Genomic DNA, 11,154 nt, shown 5'->3' on the forward strand with positions numbered 1-11,154 from the left:
GATTAAGAGTTTAACCCCTAACATTCTCAAGCAACTATTAGTCCTTTTTAAAGGTACAGTACATGAAACACTCCACTAAAATAAATGGAGAAAAAAGAATAACAAATTACTGTAGCTCTTTTATATAATAGGCTCTTACTGTGACCAGTCAATTCTAGTTTTGGAATATGAACTAATCATTTTTCATGAGTAAGAAAAAATAGGCTGCTCTTTACATATTAAAAGTACATATGTGTGGATTATACTACAGCCTATTTTATAAAGCATTCATCACACTGGCTTTACAAAAAATAAAACAAGAAGAATTAACGTATAAAATGGTGACAGACAAACAGTTAGATAACCAAAGGGAACTCCTGGTGTGGTAAATGTTTCTACAATCCATCTTCTTTAGGGCAACTACTTTTATAGAGAGGGCTTGGAGGCAAATTAATTCCCGGTAAACCTATCTAAAAACATTAAGAGACTGTCTGAGGTCTGAATGATTGGACCGGTGGCCTAACCTCTCTGTGTAGCAGAGGCTGAGTGCATAGAGACTTGACGGAGCCAGACAAGTGTGTGCGTCTGTGTAGAAGGGGTGAGCATCCTGTCAACTGGTGTAATTGTGGGGGGAGAACATTTTAGAGCTTTGGAGTTGATTCTAAAAGTAAAAGGGTTATGTGTCCCCAATAGAGCAGAATGATGTAGAGATCAGAATGGAGAGAATGAAAAAGCAGTTGATAATTGTCTATAAAGTGTCAGTTACTGTTATGATAGTTGAGTAATAAGAGGCAGGGAGAAAAGGCAATGATAATTTATGATCTGGGAGGCAGTAGAGGGGTTAAGTCATGCAGGCACAGACACACAACAACTCTCAAGACAAGCATTGACTGCACCCCCTCCCCCGCAAGACCTGTTGTAAAATGATACAGTGCCCACCTGTGGCAATCCTCGAGTCTGTTCGATTGATAGAAACAACCTGTTTTGTAACAGGGATTTACAGCCTGCTGTGACCTCTGACATGTTACCCTTTGACCTTCGCCAGTCAGGTGCAGAATTCAAGCATGCTGCAGGACCCTGAATGGAGGGGAATTCCATTATTGTGGGAAACTCACTCTCTCGAAAGACAACGAAGTCACAGTGTGGGAATCTGGTGGTAAGGGAAACAGATAATAATCAAAGCATTCACTGCAGCACAATTAAACCCTGCTTTGCCATAAAAATCTATGCAAAACTTTAAAAAATTACAGACACTGTTGAATGTGCGACCCTCTGTACACTTCACAATGCCAATGAACAGTGATTAAATCACTTTTGCTGTAGAACTAGAATAAAACACAACTCTGTGATTTTCTAAGCTTTCCAGCAATAACAGCATCAGTTATCATGTGATTATTTAATTCTATAAACTATTTCATTAAATCACCTTTTAATTTGTTCTTTGATTTCCTATTTTGGACTTTTCTTTACACTCTCTACACACACTTATAAACAAATAATTATTAAGTGGAGGGCAAAAAAGGTGATTTTACAGCTTTTGTACAGTTGTATCATTGTGATTTAGTCAGAAAGATACTTCTTCTCTTGGGCTTAAGCATCAGATCTGAAATCCATGAAGGTCACCTTACAGCATCTTGCATAAGGACATTCTTTGCAAATTCTGATGGAGAAACTCAGTCGCCTTAAGATCTATAGCCATGACTGTGTCTCCCCTGAAGCAAGTCATTAAAGGTCATTATGTCGAGGTTCCGTGCCAATGTAATTTAAACAGAACTCTTCAATCCTCAGATAATGTGGGCTCATATTAATTTTTAACTTTATGAAGACACTGAGGTTGCCTGTACGGTCATTGATTATAGATGTTTTTATTTCCCACATCCTTCCTCAGGAAGACTAAAAAAGAGAAATACCATCACTTGGTATTATTATATTGGTTATGACAATTAGTCCTTTTTCTAACTTAAACCTCCTCCAAATCTAGCGAATATCCCGACACTCTGAGCATCTGATTAATTTAGAGCAAAGCTGTAGCTGAGACATGAAAGACATGTGAAGAAAAAAATAAAACGTCAGGAAAACTTTGTGCAAAGGACAGCCACCAGTGTGCTGTAGGGAGGACAACAATGACTTTTGCAACATCCTCGCTTTCTCAAAGGACATCTGCAAACATCACAAATGGAAATGCCTGGCTGTCCAGAACTGGACACATCCATGCTGCCCTCTGACATCTCTCCAGGCAGGGTCAAGGCATGTGGCAGTCATGAGCAGAAAGGAGGTCAAGGCAGTGAGAGCCGAAACCTCTTTGTCCCTCTACAACCTACAGACTGACAGTCATATTCAGAAAACTTTCACCGCTGAGTTACAAAAGTTTGCTGGGGTTTTTTTTTCATAAGAAAGCAAACCATCACAAAAAAAGAGACAATTTCAAACCCTTTTATGTAATACTGTTTTCTTCCATCTGGAAACCAAAACAGTGCTCTGTAAATGACACGGAAAGTTTAATATGGCCCGAAGTGCTTTCAGTCAGTCCTGTATGTAGCATCTTCCTGAACAGCCAGACCCCAGCTAAGTGGGGGTCACTAGCTGGTGATAAGACTGCTTCCCTTGGAAATACATTAAAAGGGACGATATTGATTACACAATTTAATTGTTTTTCACTCCAATATATCCAATTACCCTTTGAACCTTCTATAGGAACATTAGTGTCCCCAGAGAACTGTCAACTGGTGGTTTCTAAAAAGGCCGTCCAACAGCGATGAAATAGGCTATAGAACTGATATAAATACTGTATAAGCAGGAATATTCTTTTCCCAAACACAGCATCAGCTCTCCTATTTGGAAAAAAAAATATATGAATCAAAATACAAGAAGGCAAATCTTTCCTGAGCACTCCCACAAAAAATACATTCGTTTCAGTTTGATTTATTTAATGTTTTATTCGCTGTCAAACCTCCATGTCATTTAAAAAAAAAAAACTCTAAACACTGATTTAATTCATAAGGCACATTTTTACATACATATAGGTATACGGACTGCTGAAAGAATGTTTGCTTGAGGAACCTGCATCCTGAAGTCGTTAAACTTGTGTTGAGTGTTGTAGCACACAGTGTAGTCAATCTACTTTTAAAAAGGTAGAATCCCACAGTCCAGTTACCATGCCTTTAAATAGAAGCAGGTTTTTTTTCCCCACTGCAGGAAGGAGACAGCTGTTCATAGTAAAGTGTTACAAAAACTGTGGGCACTACTTGTAGACATTCACAAGCAGAAAAAGGTATACATTTCCCACAATGCAAGTAACGCAGCCTTCTGTCCTTTTATCACACAGCGTTATAGATTTTAACGTAGTTTGCTTGTTTGATATTTGCAACACATTCTGGACTACTCTAGGCAAGGTTTCGAAGTTTCTTCTAGGACTTCACTAGTGTTTGGGAATCAATACTGATGTCTCGTTGTGCTGTTCCCCCAAGGAGTGGGGCAAAGGTTGAGGTGTTTTCCTGTAGCTGTGATTGATGTGTTGAAGGTTCACTATGGAAACTCTTGCAGCCTGTGCCACAATCACAGCAGGTGGGAGAAGTCTGGAACTGCTCAGAATGGAAGTTTCCTATATGTCAGAACTCCTTTGGTGCCTTTATCCAGTGGGAGTTCCAGAATTAATTATTGAGGTGTCTGTCTGTGTCAGACAAGCCATAGACAAAGGTTTGGGGTCAACGTGCTACCAGTTCCACACTCACCCAACTAGCTTTTTTGTATCAATATTATCAATATTTGTATCAATATTATGTTTTATTCAGATTTTGAAACAGCAGTTAATACTCAATTACTGTATGCTTTACATGACATTTCGCAATCTCTATTTTTCAGATCACGCTTTTCCCAAACTGGACAAAACCACAAATCCCATGACAACATCAGAATTTAAAAGTTCTTAACCAAAAATAGAATTATCTATACAGACAGATAATGTGATCATGTTAAATATCTTTGGGAGTCAGGTTAAGACAGCCAAGAAATTGTGTTATAACTATACCTACCTTTATCACCAACTCATTTGCTTTCACTTACTCTGATATTTCTAAGACAAACTACTCAGCAAACTCTTTCAAGACCGTCAGAGTTCTAATGCTAATTCCAAAGCCCCTGCTCTGTCCTGCCTCAGCCCTAAGCTCTAGGTTTGGTGGCTACTGTATGTGAAGCTGGCCACACAATGGAATTCAGTGCATCTTTAATGAGGTTTCCTAATGACTATGGAATCCAATTGGCCGGACCTGCGGTGTCCAGCCAGTCACTGCATCTGTTTCTGATTAGTTTGTGAACCCCAGAACACAGATATTAAAGATGTTTATCTCAGTGCTCCCTGCGTAGATAATAGTGGAGCTCCCAGGTGGGCACAGACAGTCTGTCTCAACGTCCTGATCAATAGGGAACTACCGCAAACATGTCACTTTATATTAACTGCCGAGGAGCACTCCATCATTTTGTCACCGGCTTCATATGGTACATAGATAAATTTATACACTTATTAAAAACTGTTTTAAACCCTATAATAAGTCAGAATGAAATTAATCTCTCTCTCTGTCATCTTTCCAACAGTAGAGACAAGGGTCCAAACACTGGAAGCTCACAGAAATGCAATATAACATCCTATTTTCCTCCAAAGGAAGCAGTTGTTGCCAGCAGTCTATATTATGGACATTTTGCCAGCTGCACTTCACATTGTGGCTCTGTTTTAGTGTTTGAAATATGGAGATGATGCAGTGTAATACACTTTCAAAGAGTCTTGACCGAATCGATAGTAAATTATTTAGAAAATAAAATCAATCAGAAATCATGCAGGAGAATTAATCCTCCAAAGAGGCTCAAGTGATACATGGGTTTTCTGTCGTGCTGTCTCTGTCTGCAGTGCTCAGAATCGTCGCCATATACAGTACATGACAACAAGAGACGGTGCTGAACTGAAGCACAGCTGGAGACAGGAAGACAGAACTGCTGTGTTAATAAATAAACCCAAAACATACTACAGGTGACAAGTTCCAGAAGACGCAGTTTCAAAAGTGGAAGTTTCTAGGGCGGCTGAAAGAAAAGGGGGTAACATTTAAAGCGTAACTCAACTTCTCTCAATTGCAGCTGCAAGATATGTGGAAACATTGGTTCTGCTTCTGCTTAGGCCACTATAAAGAGAGACTACAGCAGTTAGCAGCATCTGTTTACATTGCTTTCACATTATTTTAGATAACAATCAGCAACATTAAAATTGAAGATTTTCACTTGCGTTCAGTATCCGCCTTCTGTTTATGTGGGAGCACTGCCAAAACGGTTGATTAAACAAATTATTTAACTGTGTTAGCTAGAATAAACACTGAAATTAATATCATTTCACAATTAACAATACAATGTACTAAGGAAGGAACTGATATTGGTCAATTTCATGTTTAATGAAAGTGAATAGAGGATATCAAGGGAAGGAAAAATATTAAAACCGTGATTTAGAAATAATCATACAAAAGGGGTTACAGAATACAACAATACTCAGCACTTAAGTTATTTGAAAGCATAAATATTCAGGAATGTTGTTGAAAAAAGCATACTGCTCTGCATTGGTGACTGCGTTCGCAAACCACAATACTATGGATCCATTATAAAAACATACGTAAAATAAAACACAAAAATACCGTTAAGGAGATCAGTGTGGTAATTCTCTGTACAGCAGTTCAATGAGATTCTAGCTCAGTACAAAGTATTACTCTGCAGGTTAAGGAGGCCAAGTGTTTCAAAGGAAACACATAATAAACAAACAAAGTTGCTTTGAATACATAGGATTATGTGAGTTAAATAGAATAGTTTACTGTCTGAATGACTAATATATTTAGAGATAATCTTTAAAAACAACCCCCAGCTGTGCTGTTTCATCTAACACACACATATAACGTATAAAGTTCTTATGTGTGTATTCATTGTTCTAAAAATCTATGTTGTAGTTTTCAAAGGAGTGATGACAAATATCACCATTTATTATTGTAAACAGATTTCTTGACACACCGTGGTTTGTCGTTTTATTAGAGCACAGCCTAAACTTCTAAAATGGAATAAATAATACATATATTACTAGAAATAATAAATAAATAATATATTAACCTAGAAAAATAATATTTGAACTGCAGCAATTTATTGAACATTGTGTATTGACACATACATTCTCTGTTGTAGTTTTCTAATTAGAAGTAACGTCAAGAATGGGTACTTTTCTTTTAGGTACTTTTCACCTTTGGAAAAGCATCTGTACTCCAATGAAATGTTCAAAGAAAAAACAATGTATTCAAAAAGGATATACTTTTCCATTTTTCTCTGAATAAATTCTAACCACTTTAAAAGAGAACAATCTTACTTTTATATTACACACACAAAAAAGCACTTTCTTTGTAGATGAAAAGTAATTACTGTATCTTTACTTATTATAATCTAATTATCTAATGGATCTTTCAAAAGGTTCCATGGATTTTAACTTTGTACTGCGGGATAGAAAAGACAAACTAACCATAAAAAGTTCAGATTATTCTGAAGGAGAACATTTAAAAACTATAGAACCTTTTTACTTTTAACAAGATTTCTTGACCAGTTCCCATTCTGTACCCTTCTTGAGAGGCCTGCTTTCCTGACCTGCAGTGTGCTGTATTCTCTCAGCACCTGTTCGGAAAGCTCACCCTTATCCTCATCCTTACCCTCCTTCACTTCACAAAGAGCACTTAAACTGCAAGGCCTGCCTGGAAAAGATCACACCTCAGCCTATTTATGGTTACAGCCTCAAAACTTCACTGAACTGAAGCAGAGGAAACCGTACATTAAACTACGACTTGTTCTGAAAGTTCCTAGTAGTGTCCTGAGTCAGCTTTGTTTCCTATACAAATAAAAACAAACAGGCAAACAAACATGCAAGGCGTAAAGCCTTTTCTTTGTGCACCTTTTACTACTGTTGAATCGCAGGGCCATGTTATCCACTATATCAATAATCACGGTGCAAAGGAGAAATAACACCGGCTCTATTTGTTGATGTTTTCATTTGTCTTTGTCTGAAAGCATCAACAAATTTGTCTCAGCGATGTGGGGAGGGCCGATGATACAGTAATGCAGATAAGTGCTAAAAATTGGACTGAAGGCAGGAAGAGTCATTACAGACAATATCCTTAGCTAATTATTGTGACTGATTATCTAACTAATTAGACAATCATCCATGTGAGCAATCAATATGTCTGAAAAAATCGATGAATGTTCCAATGCATCAAATATCCAGGCTGGTTTATAGATCTTTAAACCATTGCTCCACTTTCCAGCTATTCTTATGACTGCTAAATGAAGTATCCTGAAGTCTTTAGGTATGGGCCTAAGCACAGTTCCTTTGAAACACTTTTCTTTTTATTTCTAATTTCTCTTTTTGCCTGACTCTTTTCTCTTTCTATAATTAAATACTAGAACTGGTATACTGAACTTCATATTTGCAGGTGTGAAAGTATTTTGTGCATTTTACCGATCACAAAAAACAAAGTGCTAAAGAAGGGGAAAGAGGGGGAACAGCTGCTATTTTGTTAAACTTGAATAATCCTTTTTCGAAACTGAAGTTTAACAGTTGCTGTATAATCTCTGCAAGAGGCCTAATATTAATTCTGAACTACGAAGTAAATCTGTCATAAATACCAGTGGTACCACAGAGGCCCCCCACCCCTTCCACCCACGTCCCAGCGAAACAGAGCTGCTTTGACAGAAAGAACCCAGTCTCTCATTGTCCCAGAGGCCTGCAGGTCTCTTTAATTAAGAGATGAGGCCTTCCTCCCTGTCTCTGGACAGCCTCAGCATTAATGAAAAAAACCACATCACACTGGGCAGGCGGTTATTAAGAAGACACCCTCCATGTTTCAAATTCCTGTCTGTTAATTTGACTTGCAGGTTAGATTTTTTTTTTCCCCAATTGTTTTTTTTTCTCTTCTTGACTGCAAACTATTTCATGAGCCCCTGGCTGTACTGCACATAGAAGTTCTACAACATATATGTGTAAGAAGCAAACAGAACGCAAGATTACACACAAGCTTGGTCTCTGAATATCCTGAGAGTACATGAAAGTAAAAGAGGAATGCTGTTCTGCTCTTAAACACTTGATCCAGGAAACTTCAAAAAGCAATATTTATACCACAATTTTTTTCTGTTTACACAACCTTCCAACTTGTAGTCGTTCCTGCTTCCTTTTAAATAATGTAACCTTTTTTTGCAATACAGCAAATCAGCAACTGTGGGTGTTTCATAAAGTTAGTGACTACTGCCAAAGTCATGCTACAGCATCCCTGTTGTTACTGTGTCCTTATCAATAACAGATGAAGGAGAGTGCTGAAAGTCACTTGTGGTAATGCTGGTGTTAGACATTCCCACAGGACTTGAGAAAATCACAGGTCCCAGCACAGCTCTGTGTTTTATCTCACTCTCCGATCACCTGTGAAGAGCCTCTTTGCTGTATATCTCTGCCTATCTTTCTCTAGCAATGCCTGCCTGCATACACACTCTGGTGGCTGTTCACACACCCTTCACACAAGACATACTGCACAGTACAGCCTAAGCACACATTGAAGGATCCAGTCAGGACGTTGGTAAAATAAAACTGTAAGTATTAGTGACACAGATGACTAAGCCTGGAGACAGTGTGATTAATCCTACCTTAATCCTTAAGTCCCTTTAAGTGGAAGATGAGCCAGGTTCCATAATGTGTTTTTTTCCATGCAAATCAGTTTTGATAATGGAATTGGATAAGGCCTGTCTGTGCATGGCAATGTACTCTAGACTGGGATGTACTTGTGTAAAAGACTATATCACAGAAGGTCACATGATTAAACCCTGAGTTGGGGGTGGTGAAGTATAGTGGGTAATTCTTTGGGCTCCTAACTGAGGGGTCGTGGGTTCAAGTCCCTGCTACAGACACTGCTGTGACACACTTGATGGAGGTGCTTTACCCCAGTTGCTCAAGTACACCCAGCTGTATAAAAGTGAGAACAAGCATTGATGGGCGATAATACCTTTGATGGACCAGCATTCAATTCCACATGATACTTAGACCACTTAATACTACAGAAACCAGGGTGAGCTCTGGCCCGATGAGCCACACTCTTTCAGTACTATGCTACTTTATTTAACAATTCTGGCACAATTTGTTTCAGAGCAGCAGTTCCATAGCATTTTCCAAACAAATCCCCAGCCTCCCACAAACCATTTGAAACCACCAATGAAATTCTTTCTCTTGGTGATTATTATTGTTATTAATCATTATTATTAATAACCATTAATAATTTTTAAAGAACACACCTGTTCATAACCAATAAGGTGGAAAACTGAACCAAGTTGCACAACACGCCATATGGCTGTCAATTCCCATTGTTGGCTCGCGTTCAATGTGAAGCTAAATTGCATTAAAATAGTGCTGCACAGTCTGCAAATTTAAATATGAATTAGGTAAAGGCAAAGTGGCTAAATGAATTAGGCTAAGGGTTTCTACAGTGAGTGTCACAGTTCCTTCCTGCCTTTCCAAAGTCATAATGGCATTTGCATGCTTGTGTGAAGTTCCATGCTGGATTTTTCATAGCCTGAGTCTATTTCTCTGATGAGCAATGACAAAGCTCGTTGGGTTGTTGGTTACATGTAAATCTGTACACTGTTCCTTTACATTTTAGGTACTTCTCCAGGAGTCTGCACACCATTACATTGTCTGTTATAATGCTGGTGTCGTCTTTTTTTATTTGAGGTCTAGCCAGCAGTGGAATGCAAAGCAAGATCCTGCATAGGACAAGAAGACGATGTTTAACCGCTAACTGGTAATCGAAATTAGGGTTTGATTGGACATTTTGTGCTAGTGTTAAGTAGCACAACATAAAAATAAACTAAGAATCTCATTGTTTTTATAGCGCTCAGATGTAACATGTGAATTGTATCTATCGAGTGCAATGAGACAATGCTCCAGATTGTTAAAACACACAACAACCAACTGTATCATTCAGCTCTCTGCCAAACTGCATGGAAAAGAGAGGGAAGTGCATGGTAGGCTTCACCCTGCTTGTCAGTACTGTTTACTGATTACAATCACTGTTCACAAAGGTAAAGGCGTAGAACTGTTTTGTGTTTTCTAAGTGTCATTGTTGTTTTGCCTTTGGCTCTCACTCCCACAATTTCCACTACCTTCCAGTTTTTTTCGGCACACAGCTCCCTAACTGCGGCACTACGAGAAGCAGGACCGTGGGAAAACAGCGCATTTCAATTTGCCATGCAAATCTCACGGCGAATGTTACCCGCGTCCCTGTGACTTGTCCCTGCCACCATATTCCTGTTTCTGTCTTGAACAATTACATAGGATGACGCAACAGGTGACAGCGAAATTTTACTTTCTTGGCTCCCACAGGACTGGAGAAAGTTTTGGGTCCCACCACTGCTGTGTTATCTCCCTCCCCAATCTACAGGTACCTGCATTTGTTTTTCCACAGGAACGCCTGCCTGCACCTGCGTTACAGCAGCTGGTGGCACACTTCTCACAGGAGATTCAGACCAGGCCCATTTCCATCGCTGTATGGAGATTTACAGCTCTACCTAGATGTGTTACAGAATGTACGTCGGTTTTTACAAGCGCATACAAAAAAGCAGAGAAAAGCACAATGAATTCCTGAAGATTTACAATAAAATGGAGCTATCCACTATGAGCTTTTGGATTTGCTGGAATTCCTTTATATATTCATCCCTAAGACTCCTTGTTCATCCCTTCCTACAGTATGTCTGACCCAAATGACTCTCTGTTTAGTGTTGTATAAGCCTTATTTCTATCTACTACTTGAAATAAATTACATTCTAGATGTCAGTATCTTCATTACCATCTTAATTTTACATATTTATATAGTCAACACCTGGCCTTAAACAAAAAAAGGGTGAGACACACTCAAGCCATTATCACAGGCTTTTCAAAAAATATTTGAAGTGACTTTGGCTCCATACTGGGAACCATGGTAAAACATCCAATTTTGCATTTAAGTATTTTAACACCCTTTCTCCCTTGTGGTGACTGTGGGTAGTTGGATTATGTCACTATAGCTGCACATTAAATTTGACAAACATTTCAGTGTTGTGCAAGTTTAGCTGATTACCTTACTAATTCTCCTCAGT

The sequence above is a fragment of the Atractosteus spatula genome, chromosome 19 (genome assembly GCF_055471065.1).
Source record: "Atractosteus spatula isolate fAtrSpa1 chromosome 19, fAtrSpa1.hap1, whole genome shotgun sequence".
Classification (NCBI taxonomy): domain Eukaryota; kingdom Metazoa; phylum Chordata; class Actinopteri; order Semionotiformes; family Lepisosteidae; genus Atractosteus; species Atractosteus spatula.